Source organism: Anabrus simplex, chromosome 3, assembly GCF_040414725.1.
Source record: "Anabrus simplex isolate iqAnaSimp1 chromosome 3, ASM4041472v1, whole genome shotgun sequence".
Lineage (NCBI taxonomy): Eukaryota > Metazoa > Arthropoda > Insecta > Orthoptera > Tettigoniidae > Anabrus > Anabrus simplex.
In genome coordinates this window covers 482,309,202-482,334,819 of record NC_090267.1, presented here as the reverse complement: position 1 = coordinate 482,334,819, position 25,618 = coordinate 482,309,202, and positions in this window count along the sequence as shown.

The following is a 25,618-nucleotide window of genomic DNA, read 5'->3' as shown; positions in this document are numbered from 1 at the left end:
CCTGGTGTGAAAATGGGAAACCACGGAAAACCATCTTCAGGGCTGCCTACAGTGGGGTTCGAACCTATTATCTCCCGATTACTGGATACTGGCCGCACTTAAGCGACTGCAGCTATCGAGCTCGGTTTCTGTAAATCTACGAACGCCATGCACGTGGGCTTGTTCTTCTTAACTCGATCCTGTAAGATCAGACGTAAAGTCAGGATTGCTTCCTACACTTCTGAAGCTAAATTGATCTTCTTACAAATTAATCATACGAAGTTAAAATCCTGGGGTCGGCCAGGAATCGAACCCGGATGCGTGGTATGTACGCCAGTATATTTTAATTTATAAAGTGTACAAAGTAGCGTACTGTACACCATTTGCAGTGGAAGGTGCTATTGATCCCAATATGTGTCGGTTAGTACACGTGAACGCCCGGACACATGGAAGAACAGACGACGAGGGAGGGGCGCTGAGAAACTTGCTCACCTTCGCGCACCCCTCGCTTCTTCAGTCGTGAACAGCACGCCCCTTACATTCCTCGCACGGCACTTAGCATTAAAAAGTGATTTAATTAAATTCTTCCGTCTTTGAAGGATGTGATGGAATGGTTTAATTGTTCTGCTCCCTAATTAAGTTAAATGTTTCCTTCACATGCCGTCAAATCCGCGGGCGGTAGTTTACTCAAACCACTGTGTTAAAGGTCAAACTAACCTATTCATTTCCAATCCCATTATCGCCCCCTTAGTGCATGCCATTTTCCCATTTACATCTTTCTGTAATCTTCTTTCTTTCTTTCTTTCTTTCTTTCTTAATCTGTTTACCCTCCAGGGACGGTTTCTTCCTCGGACTCAGCGAAGGATTCCACCTCTACAGCCTCAAGGGTAGTGTCCTGGACCTGAAACATTTCGTCTGGGAAACAACTGAGAAGGAGGACCAGTACCTCGCCCAGGCTGCCTCCCCTTTTATGCTGAACAGGGGCCTTGATGAGGGATGGGACGATTAGAACGGACAGGCAAGGAAGAGGGAAGGAAGCGGCCGTGGACTTAAGTTAGGTACCATCCCGGCATTTGCCTGGAAGAGAAGTGGGAAACAACGGAAAACCACTTCGAGGATGCATGAGGTGTAAATCGAACCCACCTCTACTCAGTTGACCACCAGTGGCTGAGTGGACCCTTTTCCAGCTCTCGTACCACTTTTGAAATTTCGTGGCAGAGGCGGGATTCGAACCTGGGCCTGCGGGTTGTGTCGGTGGTGGTGGTGGTGGTAGTGGAGAAGCTAATTACGCTAACCACTACACCAGAGAGACGAGCCTTTCTGTTATCACAAAGAGTAAATTGCAATTGAAGTACTTCTTGTAAAACCCTCGTTCGTAAAAGTGTACGAATTTTGATTACGAAAGAAAAACAGTACCTATTCTGATCTATCGGTTGAAATGAAATAATAATTTTTCATAGGTTTGAGTATATAGTCCTCCTCTGTGGTGCAGTGGTTAGTGTAATTAGTTGCCACCCTCAGAAGCCCGGGTTCGATTCGCGGCTCTGCCACGAAATTTGAAAAGTTGTACGAAGACTGGAATGGGGTCCATTCAGCCTCGGGTGGTCAGCTAAGTAGAGCGAGGCGGGGATTCAGTTCCCAGTTTCCACACCATCCATCCTCGAAGTGGATTTTCCGTGTTTTCTCACTTCTCCAGGCAAATGCCGGGATGGTACCCAACTTAAGGCCACAGCCGCTACCTCCACTCTTCGTTGCCTATCCCTTACAAACTTCCAAACCCCCACAGGAGGGCCCCCGTTCAGCATAGCAGGTGACGGCGCCTGGGCGAGGTACTGGTCCTTCTTCACAGCTGTATCCCCGACCAAATATCTCACGCTGCAGTACACTTCCTTTGAGGTAGTAGACGTGGGATCTCTTGCTATATGCGATGGAAAAACCAACCATGGACGCTAAACAGATTAAATAAATAAATAAATATATAAATAAATAAATAAATAAATAAATAAATAAATAAATAAATAAATAAATAAATAAATAAATAAATAAATAAATAAATAAACAAATAATAATAATAATAATAATAATAGTAATAATAATAATAATAATAATAATAATAATAATAATAATAATGCTTTTTGAACACACTACCTTACTTTTACGGATTTTAGAAAGGCCGAAATTACAAATTTGTGAAGTGTAGAACAAGGGCTCGAGTATCCTCAGATTCCACCAAAATGAGCGGTGACTGATTTCACCATATTGGGTTCAAAAAGCTTCTATTGGCATCGTACTTATAATCACAAGATTTTCGCTTTTATGAGAAGTGCGAACCTACAGACGTGACTTACCATTTCAAATCATACTCTTTGGTATTATTTGAATCGTGGCAATTTTGTTAAGAAGTCATTGACAATTTCCCTCTGCTACCACGGCACATATTTAACTCCATCGTTAATTTCACACAGCATTGCAGCAACCTTTCCCATTTCCACGGCTCTCTACAGTGTTATCTTCATTTTTGCTACATTTGCAACTTTATTTCTGCCACGATCGAGTTGTTACACAGATTTATTCAAATTTCTAAATGTTCAGAAAGTGACAGATGAGAGTTTTGGAGCTTTTGAGTTCTTTTGTGATGCATGAAAATTTATGCTGAATGTAAGTTACGTCATTCCTCACACTTGTGTCGCAGACAACTGTTTCCGTAGATGAATGCGATTTCCCGAGTTACGAAATTATGAAACGGGCACTGTCTGTTAAATTAACACTGTTTAGCCAAAATGTGGACTATATTGATTTTAATTACTGAGAATATGTACAGTGTGTGCTAGTCTCCCAAAAATGAAAAAATATATATATAAAATAAATAGTGCATTTTTCAACTCCACATGTCATGCTTCGTAACGATAATTCTTTCTTTCTTTCTTTCTTTCTTTCTTTCTTTCTTTCTTAATCCGCTTACCGTCCAGGGTTGGTTTTTCCCTCGAAATCAGCAGGGGATCCCACCTCTACGGCTCAAGGGCAGTGTCCTGGAGCATGAGACTTTGGGTCGGGGATACAACTGAGGTGGAGGACCAGCACATCTCCCAGGCGGCTTCACCTGCTGTACTGAACGGGAGCCTTGTGGGGAGATGGAAATATTGGAAGGAATATACAAGGAAGAGGGAAGGCAAGTGGCCGTGGCCTAAAGTGGACAGTCTGGAGATAAACAGATAGTTTTGCCTAATGCACGAATTTTCACGAAACTTTGTGGGAATGTCACCTAAATAAAAGTAGGTATATCACGAAATTTATTTCATATACGATTAAAAGATTTTCGAAAAAAAAATTCTTAAAAGTTTTAATTCCATTTTTTCATGAAATTTAATTGGGATGTTAACGGAAATATGGAATTAGGTAGATGATACTTCTTTTGCTTTTTTTTTTTGCTATTGGCTTTACGTCGCACCGACACAGATATGTCTTATGGCGACGATGGGACAGGAAAGGGCTAGGACTGGGAAGGGAGCGCCCGTGGCCGTAATTAAGGTACAACCTCAGCATTTGCCTGGTATGAAAATAAGAAACCACAGAAAACCATTTTCAGGGCTGCCGACAGTGGGGTTCGAACCCACTATCTCCCGAATACTGGATACTGGCCGCACTCAAGCGACTGCAGCTATCGAACTCGATGATACTTCTTTAGAAAACACTGTGTATTGACTTCTCTGTACATAATTTATATAAGGATATATATTGTACTAAAGTTCGTGTAATTTTTGTTCTAAAAGTTCTGATTTAAAGATCCCTACTACGTGAAAAATGTCTGCAGGCAGAAATTCCATACACAGGTTTCCTAATATAGCTGTGATAGATATACCGTACAAATGATGGGAGAAAAATGGGAATAAAATATAAAATTGTAATAGGTGGGAAAATGAAAGCAAAGCAGACGCCACGCCCATTTCTGCTGTATGCAACTGGGAAACAAAAATATACATTGCTTGAATTCAACGGAATAACTTACGACAAGAAAGAAGAATCTCAATCCTTCCAATTTCGGCCATAAAAACTTTTCGCCAATAGGACCGAAATATCGATTTTATCTCCAGACTGCCCCCTTAAGTTAGGTACCAACCTGGCATTTACCTCAGTTGACCTCACGAGGCCGAGTGGACCCCGTTATAGCTCTTATACCACTTTTCAAATTTCATGGCAGAGCCGGGAATAGAACCCGGACCTCCGGGGGTGGCAGCTAATCACACTAACAAGTACACCACAGAGGTGGACTCGTACCAATAATACAATAGTTCCCTAAATAGATATTTATTTACATAGAAATCCGTTCTGTGTCATCATCACACATATGAGGATACACTTCGTTGTCTCAAGTTACTAAAATAGAGACAACGATTCATTACATTGCTGGTCACCACTTTGAATTTACAGTTGGTCAGACGACAGTTGGCCGAATGAGTAACGCTCTATTGTTTTTAGGTCCACAGAGATTCCCGCTCACGTGTCGCTCGACCTTTGACCCGGATGTCCTTCGCCGATGAGAAACGTTGTTCTCTAAGTCGACATGACGTCACTCTTTCACGTTTGATCCCACACTAAGATGATAGCACGTATCTCGACTTGAACACTTTGCGGTGATCGCTTGTGGTTAGGTAAATAGCTTCTTCAGTCAGCGGGCCTATTTACCTTTCCACCAGCCGGCGTTCAAAGGTCGTTAAAGGTTACTATTCACTGTGGCGGTGAACTCAACATGTGAGGTAGCAATTCACATGTCTAAACTTTTTACGTGTATGGCTCCTTTCAGGGGCTAACATTTTGGTTAGACGTCGTAGGCGAGCAAAGGGTCAGGTCTAGCTTCCATCTCCTTGCGTCTGACTTCATTCTTTTATGTTCACTGTCCAGGCTCCATTCAGGAATTCAGATATTAACATGGATATGTTTCTGGGCTGGGAGAGGGGGTTCTGGAATTAGTGTAAGCAATTTCCCGAAACCATTGTAACCATGGAAACCTGTGTTTATCTACAGTACCTGTCCCTAGGACCACATAAAAAATCATAAAATGTCACTTAGAACCTAAAATTATGCTACTAGACCTCTGTATTTTTTATCCTGAACTCTCGCATCTAACATGATATACGTCGCCTGATTTTATTGAGTTACGCCAAGTATTATAGAAGTTATACATCTCTAATTGGTCGCAGGTATCACCACCAAGATTCTTTTGCAGGCTTACCAATAGGTGGGGGCCATTTTAGTGTAACTATAAAAATTCCGAAAAATAGCGACACCGTTTTTTGTGCGTTTTTTTCAAACTAGCGTCGAAATGGTCAATTTTTCCTTGTTCTTGTCATAGGTCTCCCTATCGGCATCAGAATGTGTTCTTGGATGCCATCCGCAGAGTGCAAATGAAATTATCAGGGCAGATAAGTCTGATGCCGATAGCTCGCCCTGAGACCTTGGGCCATACATGACAAAGACGAAGAAAAATCCACCATCTTGGCGCTGCTTCATAACAATACAACACGCAAAGAAAAAAAAGAAAACCAGTGCCGCATGTTTTCGGAATTTTTATATTTATACAAAAATGGCTCCCATCTATTGCTAAGTCTACAAAAAAATCCTGGTGGTGATACTTGCAACAATTAAAGTGTACAGTACATTATATTACCAAAACTTTTGATATTTTAACGTGACGTTTCAAGAGATAAATATTCATAACTTCTACAGTACTTGAACTAATTCAATGAAATCAGGCGACATATATCTTATTAGATGTGGGAGCTCAGAAAGAAAATTACGGTAGTCTAGTGGCACAATTTTAGGTTCTAGATGACATTTAGTGATTTCTTTGTGTTCCTTAACTTTTGACCGGTACTGTATGTATATACTAATCGGAAGGTAAGCGAATACACCAAGGAAACAACCTTACCCTTTCTCCCCGATTAATACTGTCTGCGTCTCACGAAAAGTCATGGCAGCTTTGTAGGCACGGAACAAATAACAGACACTACACTAAGCTACACATTTGTCGAGATAAGCATTGCGAGCTCTCTGAAAGAGATGCGTGTTCATTATTTATTCATTATGCAGTACTCACAGTAAATGTGTAACTAAAGCACAATTGCTCTACCAATTTGAAACTTCATAGCAGCACCTTAGTTCACAAGGATCATCGCGGACGGAACAGATGTTTATTGTCAAGCCTTGAGACTTAAGAATGGTGCATGCGCAGCATTCATACTTACCCTCCGCACTCCTTAACCCTCATGCACGTGACTTCTCGTCAGCCGACCATATTACTGAAGGTACCGGGCGAGTTGGCCTTGCGGATAGGGGCGTGCAGCTGTGAGCTCGCATTTGGGAGATAGCGGGTTCGAACCCCACTGTCGAGAGCCCTGACTATGGTTTTCTCCTTGTGTCGATGCGACGTAAAGCCAGTTGTTAAAAACATGTACAAATACAGAAGTTAGTGATTTACGGTTATTTTCTACCTGTTGGGTTCGATTCATTGTTGCCAACAATACAGTTTAGGGACCCTACTTGCCGATACGACGTCTTACAGTTACCGTCATCTCGCATGTTGGCGCTATGTAGTCATTTTTCTTCGTGAGATCAAATACAGTAGAGACAATACGCGACACTTACGGATTTAGCCTTGCTAAAATGGGAGACAATTCGACGGTGGCACTCCTAGTGACTTGACCTGAAAAAATCGCGCTAAATTCAAATATCAATGGAAATGTATATACGGAAATGGATAAATAAATTACGTCTAGAAAGTGTTATTGAGATATTAACTTCGAAGTTGCTAAAGCAATTCTGGATAAATGAATGAAGAATTATTTAAAAGGTTATTATTCAAAGAGTGAAATTAGACATATAAACAAGATGTGAAATGGACTGCTGTGAAATGGCTTGATCTTTCATTTATGCATTACTTTTTTAGCTTTAGCATTCCTGACTGAACTCTTAAGGTTGGATTTGTCTTTTTTTCTCATTTAAAAACATTGTATCAACACATTAAGACACTTGTCAATAAAAATATCGGCACATTCCTTACACATATGATGCAATGAATTAACATTTAATAGCTGGACAATTTTCCTCTTAACATGAAGCCTACTAACAGAAAGAAAATCTATAAAATCTCGGTTTTAATCTGAGAAGAGGGATAAAAGAAAGAAAAGTATGAAAATCTTTTCGATAGTAATGCTTTAAGGAATATTTACGTACAATTAGAGTAAAAATGTAACATACCCTTGGCTGTATAGCCGAGGATTTTTAAAGTCGCTGGCCTGGAAATGATCTGAACAGATCTTATAATTCGCATATAAGCGTAACGTCCCTTCTTTCTTGTACACCTTATCCAAATCACTTCTGTGACATTTCAAAACTCACAGATCACACCTACAACACCACATCGGTATTGAAGGTTAACTGCTGCACTATACAATAAAATATGCGTATTACATTTTAAGCCAGTTAAAATATGGATCGAGCAGGTCAGAAGTTTATGAAGTACTATAAAAATCTCTGTCACTGGAAGAATATATATGCAAACACAATATTACTTACATTTTCTTGTCACGAGGGAACCTGAAGAACGACCGCGCATTCTTCTCTACTTCATAGTTACTGCAGCCAAACACAGCACATACCTTTCCCATCATGTTGAGACGAGATATCAAGGAATGGCACGCGCTACTATTTAATTATGTCAACTCACTGAAAACGCATACATAACACCAAAAACTTCACATACAAATACACGTGGTCTTATGACAGAATCAGTAGTTTTCAGGTCTACTCGCTAGAGAGAGCTCCAATAGCTGTCCCTCGATATCTCGCTGAGTGTCGCGTATTGTCTCTACTGTATTTTGTGAGATTATACGTATTGCTACTGCCTTACTGTGAAAATCACTAGTGTTACATTTGCGAGAATAAGCAAAGTACATTTTCTTTTTCGGTAGGATTGTAAATCTGTTCAGATAATAGCAGGTAAGTAGAATTGTGGCATGTTCGAAAAATACATTTAATATCGTAGTTAGTGTTAAATGCCGAACGCTGCATTTTATCAATACGGCCTTACTTCATCCAATTCGCTTGTATAGAATTCAATTAGATGTACTGTATAAGAAACAAGAACCGAGCTCGATAGCTGCAGTCGCTTAATTGCGGCCAGTATCCAGTATTCGGGAGATAGTGGGTTCTAACCCCACTGTCGGCAGCCCTGAAGATGGTTTTCCGTGGTTTCCCGTTTTCATACCAGGCAAATGCTGGGGCTGTACTTAAGGCCAAGGCCGCTTCCTTCCCATCCCTAGCTCCTTCCTGTCCCGGCGTCGCCATAAGACCTGTCTGTGTTGGTGCTACGTAAATCGACTTGCAAAAATAAAAAAAATAAAAAAAAGAAGCAAGAAAAATCTGCGAGAACTCCTCCGGAAAGTAAAGCAACGTTTCATCCTCTATGAAGATCAATTCAGGAAAATTTGTTATCAACCTAAACTAACCTTGTCTTGTCTCGACATTGGCACGGTTTGGAGACTTGGCCTTTGTGTATTCTTATTGACTTAGGGCATATGTTTATATCTGTTTACCCTCCAGGGTCGCTTTTTCCCTCGGAATCAGGGGGGGATCTCACCTCTACCACCTCAAGGGCAGTGTTCTGGAGCTTCAGACTCAGGGCCTGGGATACAACACGAGAGGAGGACCAGTAACTCGCCCAGTCGGCCGCACCTGCTACGCTGAAGAGGGGAATTGCGGGGGGATGGGAAGATTGGAAGGGATAGAAAAGGAAGAGGGAAGGAAGCGGTGGTGGCCTTAAGTTAGGTACCATTCCGGCATTTACCTGGAGGAGAAGTGGGAAACCACGGAAAACCACTTCGAGGATGACTGAGGAGGGAATCGAACCCTCTCTACACATTTGACCTTCAGTGGCTGAGTGGACCCCGTTCCAGCCCTCGTACCAATTTTCAAATTTCGTGGCAGAGCCGGGAATCGAACCCGGGCCTCCGGGGGTGGCAGCTAAACACACTAACCACTACACCACAGAGGAGGACTTGTGTATATTATTAAAGCCTGTTTTCACAGAAATCTGATGCTTATTCAATATCATCTTGGTCTACCTTGATGTTTACCTTACCCGACTAAGTAGCTAGGACGGTGAAGCGCTGGCGTTCTGAGCCCAACTTGGAAGGTTCAGGACTAAATTCCGGCATCTCGGCGTCTCCGAAAACCGTAAAAGTAATAAGTGGGACGTAAAATGCAATTACATTATTAATGGTGTCCAGTCAGCCTCGAGAGGCGAACTGAGTAAAGGGGAGTTCGATTCCCACCACAGCCATCCTTGAAATGGTTTTCCGTATTTTCCCCACTTCTCCCCCAAGTAAATGCCAGGATTGTACCTCACTTCAAATCACGGCCGCTTCCTTCCCTCTTCTTTGTCTATCCTTTCCAATCTCCCCCCCCCCCCTCATGGCCCCTGTTCAGCAGGGTGAGGTACTGGTCTCCTTCCCAGGTGTATCCTCCGACCCAAAGTCTCACTCTCCAGGACACTGCCCTTGAAGCAGTAATGGTGTGATCCTTCGATGAGTCCGAGGAAACAACCAATCCTGGAGGATAAACTGATTAAGAAAGAAAGAAAGAAAGAAAGAAAGAAAGAAAGAAAGAAAGAAAGAAAGAATAACATCATTGATGTTTACCTTGTTCCTTCATGCGCTTACAGTATTACTATGCACTTTGTATTGTTTTTATTAACTCTCATCCCCTGTTGCTCACAGGTTTCATTACGGTCTAGTAACATTCCATTCATAACTCTTTCACTCTCCACTGAATCTTACATTTATATAAAATTATGTAATAATATAAAATTAACGATGTGTCGTAGGTTCTTTTAGCTCTATGTAGGTACAATACCAGCGCCTTCTTATGCATATCTTTAGGTTGTTTACGTTTCAGCTGGGATCGAATTCCGGGAACGTATGGTGCCAGGTACAAATACTCGTCGTACGTACTCTGTGATGAGTAGAAACCGACAACGAGGTCGCATTGATTACTTTGAGGGATGGTGCGAAATCGCGTGGGGGGGGGGGGGGATTTGATCTCAAAGGTTCCTCCCCCACTGAAACTATGAGGAATTTTTTTTTTTTTTTTTTTTTTTGCGAGTTGCTTTACGTCGCAACGACACATATAGGTCTTATGGCGATGATGGGACGGGAAAGGGCTCGGAGTGCGAAGGAAGAGGCCTTGGCCTGAATTAAGGTACAGTCCCAGCATTCGCATGGTGTGAAAATGGGAAACCACGGAAAACCACCTTGAAGTTTGCCGAAAGTGGGGTTCGAGCCCACTATCTCCTGAATACTGGATGTCTGTCTCTTAGGTCACAGGAGCCCCGGGTTCGATTCCCGGTATGGTCGGGAAGTTTAACCATAATTGGTTAATTTCACTAGCACGGGGGTTGAGTGTATGTGTCATCTTCATCATTATTTCATCCTCATCACAATGCGCAGGTCGCCTACGGGGGTCAAATAAAAAACCTGCACCTGGTGAGCCCAACTTGTCCTCGGACACTCCCGGCACTAAAAGCCATACACCATTCCATTTTCTTTATTTCATTTTTATCTAAAATATATAAGGTAGAACTTGCGTTTGATTTCAGTTGTAAATTTCAGCCTTACGCCCCACAAAACTGTGAAAAATGTCATATTTGTTTTAATGTGAGAGAAAGTCTCACGCGCGATCACTCACGTTACATTTTGGCTAGCGACCACTCGCGGGTTAAGACCCCTGACGGCAGCATGCACCGCGCTACGCAGATGAGTGACATTCCATAAGCTTACTCATATCTAACCTGTGTTTATTTTACTAACCCATAAGTTGGTAACCCTCTGTATTGAGTTTTGTGTCCTCTTCTAGAACACATCTCCCTCCCTCCCTCTCTCTCTCTCTCTCTCACTCTCTCTCTCTCTCTCTCTCTCTCTCTCACTCTCTCTCTCTCTCTCTCTCTCTCTCACTCTTCCCTTCACTGCTATTTTATTCAACCCTGCTTGGCTGAACGCCTTTCGTCTACTTGCTTGACCTTCACTAGCTCGTTAATTACGGTACCCTACTGGACACTGACCTTGTCCCAACCCTCTGTACAAACTCCGTACTTACAGTAAGTTCCTTCTTAGTAATAACTAACAGCTGACTATCACCTTTTCTTGTAAATATTCAGAATTGGTATAGAAGATGATTATGTAACATACCAACCTCTTTCAGAGACGAGGAGGGGCATCAAAGATTGCACGAGTAGATTGCAGAAGCGTGCGGAAGGGAAAAGTATGTTAGACATTTTTCATACTAATATTAGGAGCATAAGGAAAAATAAGAACTATTTAGACGTTGTTTTGAAAGCATCTGATCATAGGTTTGATGTCATAATTTTAACAGAAAGTTGGTCACTGAGTAATGTTAATATAAATAACCATGCCTTGTAAAAATCTTATTACAATGAGAGTTCAGTTAACAAATGTGATGGTGTTGTATTAATGGTAAAAAATGGTTTGGAGCACGAAATGAAAATTATTGAGTATGATGACTTTAAATTTCTCAGAGTAGTAATTAACTATGACAACAAGAAAGTAGCTATTGCAGGAGTATATCGATCACATGAATATCACAAACAGCGGTTTCTCAGTGCGTCAGATCATTATATCCAAGATAGATGCCATGTTGAAACCGAACTGATAATAGGGAACACAAATATAAACCTTTTAAATGAACACGACTGTGATGAATATCTCAACATGTTACAAGAAAGTAATTTTCAGACCTTAATAAACAATCCTACTAGAGTATCTGGTACAACTAAATCCTGTATTGATCTTTAATTTCCAAGATCTGATCAATCGCAATTCAAATTCGAAAATTAAAGGTTGAGAAATGACGACATTCTGTCTATCATGCCTCAAAGTAAAATTTCACTTCATTATCCTATAATAGTAAGTCTCAACATTCGAAATGCCTCGGTCCCTAATAATATACCAAATTTTCGACGTAACTGTTTTAAAATAGATCATTTTGAGCTTAAAAATCATTTAAGTAAAATAAATTGGGGAGGACATCTTAAACAGCAGTGATTTACAGTAGAACTTGATAAATTCGTGAATACGATTAAAAGCTGCATGAGCCTGTCCACTGTTAAATTGAAATCAAAGGAAGTTAAAAGAACAGAATGGATTTCTTACGGTTTGGTAAAATCTATTCACACAAGAGACCGACTTTATCAACAATATTCAAAAAATAAGGATAACTTGGAAATTAAAGAACAGTACAGGAAATATGGGAACAAACTAAATGATCTAATAATGAAAACAAAAACTGAGTACTATAGGAATCTGATCAATCGCAATTCAAATAACCGGGGTAAGGTCTGGGGCATAGTCAATGAAATAACACAAAGGTCAGTTAGAAAAGAAGAGATCAAGGAAATAAGATATAAAGGTGAAATCTGTAAAGATGACATAAATATTTCTAATAAATTTAACAATTATTTCATTAACGAAACCACTGAGAAAGCAAAGCATCACAGACATATTTCCGACTCCACATTAAATATCGCTCGCAACCCCCATACTTGCTTCCTTGCACCGGTAACAGAATACGATCTGAAGAGATGTTTGAGTGAAGTACATGAAAACAAAGCTGTAGGAATAGACAATATTTCGGCTCGAATTATTAAAGAAAATATAGAGTCATTACAGGAACCGTTGCTCAATATTATCAATGATTCCTTCACCTTAGGTTACTTTCCAAAGCAGTTTAAAACCACAATGCTAAAACCTCTTCACAAGTCTGGAAATATTGATGACATTAGAAATTACAGACCCATTTCAATAACTACAACAATATCAAAAATATTCGAGAAATGCTTAAAGAACAATATTTACCAATTTTTAGAAAAACACCAAATACTTTCGCCCAGACAGTTTGGATTAATCAAAAATCCACCTTAACAAAGAGAATATATGAAAATCTTAATTCTTCTCTGCTCTCCACAGGGATATTTCTCGACCTTGAAAAGGCATTCGATAGTGTGTCACACCGCTTGCTCCTCCAGAAATAGGAAAAATATGGCTTTAGGGGTAATGTGCTGGATTTGTTTGAGAGTTACTTGACAGATCGAGTACAGTATGTTAAAATTAATCAACATCTAAGCACATCGATGAAGATAATAAAGGGTGCCCCACAAGGCACTGTATTAGATCCACTATTGTTTATTCTATTTATTAATGATCTAGAGAAGACAATAGTAAATGCTAAACATACGCACATCGTAACATATGCAGATGATACAGTCATTTATGTAGAGGGTGATAGCTGGAATCTCGTCAGACAGAGATCAACTTGAGCACTGCTTAAGTTAAAGCATGGTTAGATAATAATGAACTATTTTTAAACATTAAAAAGACAAACTGTATGAATTTTTCAGTGACAGATACACGGAACGATTTTAGTGAATTAACTGAACACAACATCAACTGTAAATTTAATTGTAACTGTTACAAAATTTATAAATTAAGTAATGTTAAGTATTTGGGATTATTAATTGATTCGAACATGAAATGGAAAAGTCACATTACCGATTTTTTTTTCGTTTCTTTCCTAATCTGCTTACCCTCCAGGGTTGGCTTTTCCCTCGGACTCAGCGAGGTATCCCACCTCTACCGCCTCAAGGGCAGTGTCCAGGAGCGTGAGACATTGGGTCGGGGGATACAACTGGGAAGGACGACCAGTACCTCGCCCAGGCGGCCTCCCCTGCTATGCTGAACAGGGGCCTTGGTGGGAGATAACATGATTGGAAGGGATAGACAAGGAAGAGGGAAGGAAGCGGCCGCGGCCTTAAGTTAGGTACCATCCCGGCATTTCCCTGGAGGAGAAGTGGGAAACCACGGAAAACCACTTCCAGGATGGCTGAGGTGGGAATCGAACCCACCTCTACTCAGTTGACCTCCCGAGGCTGAGTGGACCCCGTTCCAGCCCTCGTACCACTTTTCAAATTTCGTGGCAGAGCCAGGAATCGGACCCGGGCCTCCGGGGGTGGCAGCTGATCACACTAACAACTACACCACAGGGGCGTACCCTACATTAGCGATTTAAGAAAGAAAATCAGAACTGTTTATATATTTCACAATTTAAAATACATATCCAGTATGAAATTATTTAGAGAGGTTTATTACGCTTTAGTTCAGTCTATTCTTAGCTACGGAATATTAGCAGGAGCCTAAAAAAATGTAATCAATACAATACAGGTTGTTCAAAACCTTATATTACGAATACTGTACCAGAAATGAAGATTATACCCAAGTAGTCAATTATATGCTGAAGCAAATATATTTAATGTAAAACAGCTCTATACCCGTGAAATATACAAGTATATTAACAAAAATAAAAATTTAATTGAGCACATTAAACATGAATATTCAACACACAGCAAGATGTACCACCGTTGTAGGTTATACAAACTAAAACTTAGTATAACAAAGCGCAATTTCTTGTACTTCTTTCCAAAATTCTTTAATGTCCTTTCCGGTTCTTTACAAACTACTTCATTAAGTCAGAAATGAGTCTGAAGTGTCTTAAATCCTTTGTCAGGGATAATAAAACTAGTATTGAAGAAATAACTAAATGAGAATATCACGTCGCCATATTCAATTTCTATTCGATGCTCTACCATGTGCTGTTGATCAAATCCATCATTCACTCATACACATACTCGTACTTCAGGCATAATTTAAAAATATATTTCTCTCTTCTCCTTCTTCTTGCTTCCGAATTTGGCCGTCTGTGGACCACGTGAAACTTAATGTTTTCTGGCCAGTCTCCTTCTTTTCTCTTCCCAGAACTTCTTCATTCCTTCACTCCTTATTTTTCTCTGCTCCTCAGATATTACAGATTTGGGCCTGTTCTTCCGCTCTTCATGAAATTTATGGTCATCCACTCGACTTCTGAACTTCTTTCTGTTGAGGATCAATTCTGGTGTTATTTTAATTTCTTCTGCGTCCTTCTTAACCTCCACCCATTTCGTTGTTTTCCTCAATCCAATTATATATTTAAATATCCTTTTAGTCAGGCGGTTGTCATTCATTCTGACGAGATGTCCATAAAATTTCAGTCTTCGTTTTCGCATTGTGTCCGTGATCTTTTCGGAATGCTTGTAGAGATCCTCATTTCTCCTTTTCCTCCATGTACCATCCGTCGTTTTCTGAGGTCCAAGAATTTACCTCAGAATTTTCCTCTCCTTCTTCTCAATGTCTTTAAGTTCCCCTTTTTTTAATTTAATATAAGGCATTCTATGTATTTAATATTCTAAATTACCACACACGAGGTTTCACCTTACGTGGTATTTTACTGATATCTACTCGACTCTGTAGAGGTTGGTGTGATGTTGTTATGTGTAATAATAATAATAATAATAATAATAATAATAATAATAATAATAATAACAAAAAGTGTCTCTCCAAGCATGCAAAACTAAGACACTATAATACAGTTATAAAACCAGAATGCCTCTATGGATCAGAGACACTAATTTTGAACAGGAAAACTGATCTAGAAAATATTCAGAAAAAGGAACGCAAGATCATTAGAAAAATTTTAGGCCCAAAACTCGTAGATGAACAGTACCGCCTTAGAGGGAAACAGGAAATCAAACAATTTTCTAACATTCACAGCGACATCAGAAAACGCAGATTAAGATTCCTTGGACATATAAAAAGGATGAACCCAGATAGACTTACCAAGCAAATAGTTGAATTTTATGAAAACCGAAGTAAAGCCAAAACGGACACAATAAAATGGATTGGCGAAATTAAAACAGATCTCAAACTGGCAGGAATTACACCTGAAGACATCCAAAGCCGAGTGATCTTCAGAACCAAAGTTCATAAGTGGCAAGTTGATCAAGAGGAAAAACCAAAGAAGAAGACCGGAACAACATGGTCTCAAGAGAGAAAAGAAGCACACAGCAAACGAATGAAGGAAGTGTGGGCACAAAGAAAGGCAAATGCCTGTCTCTAAGTACTTTGCGTAGTCCTAATGGGCTCATTCTTCGCAATATATATATGTATATAATAATAATAATAGTAATAATAATAGTAATAATAATAATAATAATCTATTTAGTGTGCAAGAGATAGTTACAAGTTCACTTTATTTTAAGTATTAATACGTTAATAATAATACTACTACTTCTGTAATATATGTGGTTTAGTTACAAGATTACGTTTTCTCAAGTAATGATGTTATTGGAAGAGTTATGTATATAAGAAACAGAGTCCTAAACATGTAAACAACATAATGAGTGAATAAATACTACTACTACTAATTCTTGAGCAGCGAGATTATGCATGTACGTTTGGGCATAGCTGCCAACTAAAATTGGTACACGTAAGACTTACTATCTGGAAAAAATATACTGTTGCGGAAGGCACTCATATGACTCCTTTGGGCGGGAATGAAAAGCGGGTGAAGTATAAAAATCTTATCTTACTATATATAAAAATCGGTGTGTGTGTGTGTGTGTGTGTGTGTGCGTGTGTGTGTGTGTGTGTGTGTGTGTGTGTGTGTGTGTATAAATGACACATCTCCTCCTAAACCAATGGAGCAATTTCAACCAAACTTGGTACACATATTACTTACTACCGAGAGACGAGCACTGTGGGGGTAAGCCATCCCTAGCGCCCTTAAGGGAGGTTGTCAGGGGGGTTAGTTAAGTCCAAGTTCAGCCCGCTTTTAGGTGGGGAGTGAATGAGGGGGGGGGGGAGTTATAGAAATAATTAACAACAGTTTCGAATCCATAGATTTCAGGGTCTCTGAGATGAATAGTAATACTCCGGATTTTTTACAGGTCCAAGTGGGGGGCGAAGGGGGTGAGATATAAAAATAATCGAAAAACTATATATAAAATCTCATCTTCTTCTTCTTCTGCTTACTATATATAAAAATGGATGTGTGTGTGTGCGTGGGTGTGTAAATGACACATCTCCTTCTAAACCACTGGAGCAATTTCACCAAACTTGGTACACTTATCAATTAGTATCAGGAGACAAACCGCGTGGGGGTAAGACACCCCTAGCACCCTTATGGACAGGGGGCGAGGGGGGCGTATAAAATAATCTAGAATACAGGTAGTATCGAATCCATAGTTTCCGTCGTCGCTGAAATAAATAGAGACACTCCGAATTTTTTAAAGTGCATGTTCAGCCCCCTTTGGGGTGAGGGTGAGGGGGGAGTGAGATATAAAAATAATCGAAAACAGTGTCGAATCTACAGTTTTAGGGGTCACTAATATGAATGGTGATAATCCAGATTTTTTAATCTCTTGGCGGTGGGGGGCGAGAGGGGGACAGTCTTATTGACAGTTGAAATCCTGTACATCGTATCTGTAGTGCGACGGCTGAATACATATAGTTATCACTTTTTAATTTTTGACAGGATCAAATACTTCCCAGCCGATTCGAGCTTCCATAAGGGCGAAGTTTAACTCGAAAATTAAATAACCTAAAACTTGAAATCTAACACATCTAAATAATTCTAAAACTACATTATAGATCGCAACATATCAATCTGCAAGTCAAAAAGGGATTCTATAAAATTTCACTTCACACATAACTAACTGGTAATGCAAATCTTAAAGGGTGATATTCAGAAACTATCCGGGCAACGCCGGGTACTACAGCTAATATTTTATACATATATAGCAGAATAGCGATTCTTCTTCTTCTTAATCGGTTTACCCTCCAGGGTTGGTTTTTCCCTCGGACTCAGCGAAGGATCTCACCTCTACCACATCAAGGGCAGTATCCTGGAGCGTGAGACATTGGGTCGGGGGATACAACTAGAGAGAATGCCCAGTACCTCGCCCAGGCGACCTCACCTGTTGTACTGAACAGGGGCCTTGTGGGGGGAGGGGAAGATTGGGAGGGATATCCAAGGAAAAGGGAAGGAAGCGGCCGTGGCCTTAAGTTAGGTACCATCCCGGCATTTGGCTGGAGGGGAAGTGGGAAACCACGGAAAACCACTTCGAGGATGGCTGATATGGTAATCGAACCCATCTCTACTCAGTTGACCTCCTGAGGCTGAATGGGCCCCGTTCCAGCCCTCGTACCACTTTTCTAATTTCCTGGCAGAGCCGGAAGTCGAACCCGGACCTCCGGGGGTTGCAGCTAATTACACTAACCACTACACCACAGAGGCGGGCTAGGGCTATTGTTATATATTGTATACATACATTGTGGAATAGCGATTACTCGCCTATTTGCCAAGGACTTTTAGCCAAGTTGTTTCATTATCATCATTGCAATCGAACTTGGGGAAAAGCCTCCTCCTTGGCTCAGGCGGCAGCGCACCGGCCTCTCACCGATGGGTTCCGTGATTCAAATCCCAGCGGGGTTTGTGCTGGAAAAAGCGGAGTCAGGGCAAGCTTTTCTCTCCGGATACTCCGGTTTTCCCTGTCATTCTTCATTCCAGCTACATTCTCCAATATAATTTCATTTCATCTGCCGGTCATTAATCATTACCCCAGAGGAGTGTGATAGACTTCGGCAGCCGGCACAGGATAGGAACTATCTAGCGGCGAGGATAGGAACTATCCTCGCCGCTAGATGGGGCTTCACTCATTTCATTACTGACCCGTTCCATGACTCGAAACAAGCTGTGGAATCTCATTTTCGTTAGTAATTTTGAACATAAGATATCTAAGAAATTAATTTTGCACTGTTTCATTTTTGTTTCCGCAAGCTTCATGGCTGGTATTGCAAATGAGGGATGCATATTCTAGCCTACTCCTTACAAAGAAGTTGCATAATAACTTTATTATGTGGGGACGTTCGGGACGGTATCTAAACATTTGAGCAGTGCCGGATACTCAGCTTTATTGGTGAAAAGGAATTCAACAGTACGAACACGAAGCTCCAGCCAAGGGATGGCAAAAAAAATTTTAAATACCGATATATTTAAAACTTATTTTCGATAATCGATATTTATTGCACATAATATATCGGTATATTCAAACGATATATATATATTGTTAATGATAACCCAAGAGTTCAAGACCAACAACAATATCATCAGACCTCAATGCATATATATCAATATTGGTATTCTGCCTGTGCACGCGACTGGTTGGTTGAGTTTATCTTGCTTCTGGAATTCTCGATTTAATTACCCATGGCATGGGCGCCTGCAAGGGGGGGGGGGCACTCCCCACCCTCTGGAATTCTAAAAATGTTGATGTTCAATTGTTTAATATCATACCAGATTATTTCATAAACTGAACTTACTGACAGTCATTTAGCATCTGTTATAACTGGAAATTTCTGTAAACAATTTAATGTTGCTCACGTTATATTGGTTTTATATTCAAGAAAATTGTTAATGTGCCCCCCCCCTCTGGAAAATATCCTGCGGGCGCCCATGACCAATGGAATATGTCCATCAACGACTGCTAATTTCAGATGAGCACCAGCCTGCACGGTTGCTAGGGTTATACTTCTGAAACACAAATTTTCATTGACCCTCAGCCACAAAATATATGTACGTCAATAGGCGCCAGCAGTCGAGGCATAGATCCTGAATAATTAGCTTTTTGAAAGAACTAAGTACACCTGTGAAAGTGACTGAAGAAATAGTGTCAGTAATGCTTGATGAAGTCCGTATAAACCTCGTAAATAAGTAGGAATGGCCGAAAATAGTTAAGTATATGATGCAGAATCTACCGTGTAAGTATTTATGGCTTTACCATTGCATTCTGGGAATAAAGATGTCATTGGTCTTATTTTCTGGTGAATAACATTAACTCAGGCACTTAAGGTGTTAGAATTCATGGTTGAATTAGGTTTTGATGTACTTCACTGCTGATACCATTTTACACAAAATATTTTGGTCATTATATTTGATTCTCTTAATTATCTTGTTTTTCTTGGAACTGCCGTGGTCCCCGTTTTATAACTCTCCAATATAATTTAAAATCCTTGTATTTTGAAAAAAGAAATAATTTGATATCGAGATATATCGATATTTTGTTTTGATAATAGGATAATACTGGCACGTCGATATCGAAGGAAATATCGATATTTTAGTACGGTATATCGGAACGTATCAAGGTGTTATCGTTGCCTACGAGATAAGTAAAGGCCTCTGCATGCACGGTCTCTTCAAGTACTAAATTGACAGAGTAGCAGCAGTTCAAATAGCGCCGCTGGATGTCAGGCTTTCCCTCCATTCCTCAGCACGATTCCAATTGGCATTACGAGAATAACTTGCACATAAAAGCGCATTACAAATATAAAACATTGCGTTTTGAGTAGGAAAGTGATATATCTATGACGTTTAATGAAGAAAAATGAATGTTTCACCCAGTAATTCAAGATGAGGTCATACGAGTCAGGTAGTAGCACTGTAACCGGAAAGTCCACGTCCTAATAAAAAAGAAAATACTCCATAGTATACTTTAAAACGCTGTAGTATTCACATAGCCTACGTCGATGAATGCAGAGTGGGTCTCGGTCCACAAGTGGCCACGGCTTGTCCGTGGTTCCACAGCTCTGCACTGCGACTGGCTAACCGAACAGAGGAGGGGTGGCCTCGGCTCTTCACCTCTGTATTCGGAAGACGGGATAGGGCTGAACCTCACGGCTGGTCCCCACTGTCGACTGTCCTGTGAATGGTTTTCAGTGGTTTTCCATTCTCCTGCACTAAAGCAAATGCCGGAACAATTCCTAGTATAGGCCACGGCCACCAACCCCCTCACCTTCTCCGAGCATCTCCAACGTGACAAACCTCCCGGCCTGAGAGACGGCGTCACCGTCTAAGGGCCCGCCTCCTCCTTCCGGTGAGGAATGAGAACATTTTAGTAGTAGTACATAACCTAGTTTTGCCATACAAATATGATGGATACCCTGAAAAAAGTGTTGGCATTGATTGCGGCTAGTTTAAGTAGCAATGCTAAAGCATGTGCTTTCAAAATGTTCACTACATACTACAGACTTCGAAGAAGGTTGCCACATGCTATTCTTCTCGTCGCCCCGACATGATATAATTTTGATCCAATTTTCTCGTAGTTCTACATTTGTTCGTGGAAAGAAATGCCACTACCTTTCGTAAGTATACTTTGGCAGAATGGTACACAGCAATAAACCATTGTTTATCACGCGCAATAAGCATCCTGTGAATATAATGTTTACAATAAACTCTCTCTCGGCTCTTGTATATTTATCAATATGCACAAAACATTTTCTTAATGCAAATCCTCAGCTTGTTTAGTCATTTGACCTGGTCAGGAATGGAACAAATGAGGCCCCATCTAGCGGCGAGGATGAGAACTGTGTCGGCTGCCGAAGCCTGTCGCACTTCTCCGGGGCAATGATTAATGACTGACAGATGAAATGAAATGATAGTGAAGAGTGTTGCTGGAATGAAAGATGACAGGGAAAACCGGAGTACCAGGAGAAAAATCTGTCCTGTCTCCGCTTTGTCCAGCACAAATCTCACATGGAGTGACCGGGATTTAAACCACGAAACGCAGCGGTGAGAGGCTGGTGCGCTGCCACCTGAGTCACGGAGGCTTCTGTTTCCTTAATCTTACGTTTAAATATAAACCATATACTCACTCCAAGCTGAATAAACAAATCAACGCCTAAAAACTCACTGACTTACCTTTTTGCTTCACAGTTACCTTATACGTCTGTGCTGTTAAACAATGGAGGGCTAACACGAAGTCTAGCGGCGACTCTGGAACTAGGAAGTGTTTCGCCACGGCCGACTTGATGCGTCGCTCTATCTCTGCGCAGCGAGATATCCAGTCGGCCGTGGTTTCGCACTGTGTAAACTGGAATGCGGAGGACATTACTAATCACATGAGCAACGGTGTTACATATTCCACCGTTTGTATTCGAATTATAGTCCAGCCTATCAGAGGCTCAGAGAAATGTATTGATTAGATTGGATATTTCCACGTTGCAATTCCACCTTCACTAGCACCATCTCTTGAAGAATAAAAATTATCGGCGTTCTCTAGGGCGGATGTATTTATGAAAATTATAATTCAAAGAAAAACGATACATTTATGGAAAAACCGATATATTAAGCGATAAATTGAATCAAAATTTCGGTATCGATATACCGATAAATCGAAAGGAAAATATCGGTATTTCTTAAAAACCGATATATCGTTGCCATCCCTAATAATTACTACTCTAATCTGTTTGTTATTATTAGTGATGGCAAAACTTTTCAAAATATCGATACATCAGTGTTAAAATATCGAAGTTATTGAAATACCGGTCTTCAAAGTATCGATATATCCGTTTTTAAATTACTGGTCCTCTTATTCATTATTGTAAGTCTAGTTTTACATTTAGCACAATGATCAAAGGATTCATTAGGTTTAATAAGTCTTGACACAGATCAGAAAACAAGCTTAAAACAATGACCTAGTAACATGACTTTTTCTCTGCAATGACACATTATAAAAATATTTACAGCCGTAATATGTTACGATACATAGAGAAACAGTATATGAAGGGTGTCTAGTAACGAGCTAATAACTTACACCGAAAAACCATATGAAGAAACTACAAACATATAATTTGTCTACGAAGTGTATCTGATAATTATCAGAGCTCTATAAAAAATAAAAAATAAACATTTCCTTCTCAACTTCTTCCTCAGCACTGTAATTCCATGTGTTGGTGAACATGATGATGATCTTAGGTCAATTTCCAATGCCTCTTAGAAAAAGCAGCTTGGATAACATTTTGCCATATCGGTTTCTCTTTTCCATGATGGCGTTACCGGCCTTTGAAAACAGTCTCTCTGCTGAGACAGAGGTCGCTATGATGCTCAAGTATTGCCTAGCTAATGTGTAAAGCTATGCATACAAGGTATGCATGATGAATGAGTTGTGATATTATCACTGTATCTAACGAAGTGAATTGGGGAAAAAAAATAATCAAATTTCGGAACTGTAGCGTGCAAATATTGAAAGGGTCTGAGAAAGGATCAAATCGTAGCCAAAACAATTAAATTAGACAGAAATATCGATATGTTGGGCACAAAATATCAATATCGCCGGGCTGAGTGGCTCAGACGGTTAAGGCGCTGGCCTTCTAACCCCAACTTGGCAGGTTCGATCCTGGCTCAGTCCGGTGGTTTTTGAAGGTGCTCAAATACGACAGCCCCGTGTCGGTAGATTTACTGGCACGTAAATGAACTCCTGCGGGACTAAATTCCGGCACCTCGGCGTCTCCGAAGACCTTAAAAAGTAGTTAGTGGGACGTAAAACAAATAACATTATTATTATTATTATTATTATTAAAATATCGATGTCGACAATTTATGGGACCTCAAAATATCGATGTCGATATATCGATATTTCCATATTAAAATATGGATATTTCCGATATATCGATATTCATTTGCCATCTCTAGTCATTATTCGTACCTTGGTGTACCCCTGCCGTTCTCACCACTTACACTTCCCCCAAAAAACAACTGCACAAGTCTTGGCTGTCTTCAAATGTGTCCTATCATTCTACACTTCTTCTCGTCAGGTTTAGTCAAATCGATCTCCTCGCACCAATTCGATTCAGTATCTCTCCATTAGTGATTCGATCTATCCATCTCACCTTCAACATTCTTCTGTAACACCACATTTCAAAAGCTTTTATTCTCCTTCTTTCTGAACTACGTATCATCCCTGTTACACTTCCATAAAATCCCACTCCTCAGGCGAAAATCTTCAAAAACATCTTTCTAAGTCATATATCAATGTTCGAAGTGAGCAAATTTATTTTCTTAAGGAAGGCCTTCCTGGCCTGTGCAAGTCTGAAGTTCATGTCCTCCGTACTTCTGCAATCGTTAGTTATTTTACTACCCAGGTAACAATATTCATCTACTTCCTTTAAGACTTCATTTCTTAATCTAATATTCCCTGCATCACTTAACTTCGTTCGACTGCACTCCATTACTTTTGTTTTGAACTTATTTATTTTCATCTTGTACTCATTCCCCAAGACTCTGTCCATACCATTCAGTAATTTCTGCAGTCTGAGATAAAATAACAATTTCATTGGCAAATCGAAGGGTTTTGATTTCCTCTCCTTGGATTGTGATTCCCTTTCCAAATTTCTCTTTGGTTTCCTTTACTGCCTGTTCTATATAAACATTGAAAGGGGGGGGGGCAACAGACTGCAGCCTTGTCACACTCCTTTCTGGACTGCTAGTTCTTTTCAATGCCCTCTATTCTTATTGCCGGCCCCGTGTTGTAGGGGTAGCGTTCCTGCCTCTTACCCGGAGGCCCCAGGTTCGATTCCCGACAAGGTCAGGGATTTTTACCTGGACCTGAGGGCTGGTTCGAAGTCCACTCAGCCTACAAGTTTAGAATTGAGGAGCTATCTGACGGTGAGATAGCGGCCCCGGTCTAGAAAGCCAAGAATAACGGCCGAAAGGATTCGTCGTACTGACCACACTACACCCTGTAATCTGCAGGCCATCGGGCTGAACAGCAGTCGCTTGGTAGGCCCTTCAAGGAGTGTAGTGCCGTGGGGTTTGGTTTGGTTCTATTCTTATAACTGCAAACTGATCTTTGTACACATTGTAGATAATTCTTCTTTATCGGTATCTGATGCCAATCACATTCAAGATCTCAAATAGTTCGGTCCAATCAACATTATCGAATGCCTTCTCTAATTTTTCTTTTGCTTTACGTCGCACCGACACAGATATGTCTTATGGCGGCGAAGGGATAGGAAAGGCCTGGGAATGGGAAGGAAGCGGCCGTGGCCTTAATTAAGGTACAGCCCCAGCATTTGCCTGGTGTGAAAATGGGAAACCACGGAAAACCAACTTCAGGGCTGCCTACAGTGGGGTTCGAACCTATTATCTCCCGATTACTGGATACTGGCCGCACTTAAGCGACTGCAGCTATCGAGCTCGGTTTCTGTAAATCTACGAACGCCATGTACGTGGGCTTGTTCTTCTTAACTCGATCCTGTAAGATCAGACGTAAAGTCAGGATTGCTTCCTACACTTCTGAAGCTAAATTGATCTTCTTCCAAATTAACCATACGAAGTTAAAATCCTGGGGTCGGCCAGGAATCGAACCCGGATGCGTGGTATGTACGCCAGTATATTTTAATTTATAAAGTGTACAAAGTAGCGTACTGTACACCATTTGCAGTGGAAGGTGCTATTGATCCCAATATGTGTCGGTTAGTACACGTGAGCGCCCGGACACATGGAAGAACAGACGACGAGGGAGGGGCGCTGAGAAACTTGCTCACCTTCGCGCACCCCTCGCTTCTTCAGTCGTGAACAGCACGCCCCTTACATTCCTCGCACGGCACTTAGCATTAAAAAGTGATTTAATTAAATTCTTCCGTCTTTGAAGGATGTGATGGAATGGTTTAATTGTTCTGCTCCCTAATTAAGTTAAATGTTTCCTTCACATGCCGTCAAATCCGCGGGCAGTAGTTTACTCAAACCACTGTGTTAAAGGTCAAACTAACCTATTCATTTCCAATCCCATTATCGCCCCCTTAGTGCATGCCATTTTCCCACTTACATCTTTCTGTAATCTTCTTTCTTTCTTTCTTTCTTTCTTAAT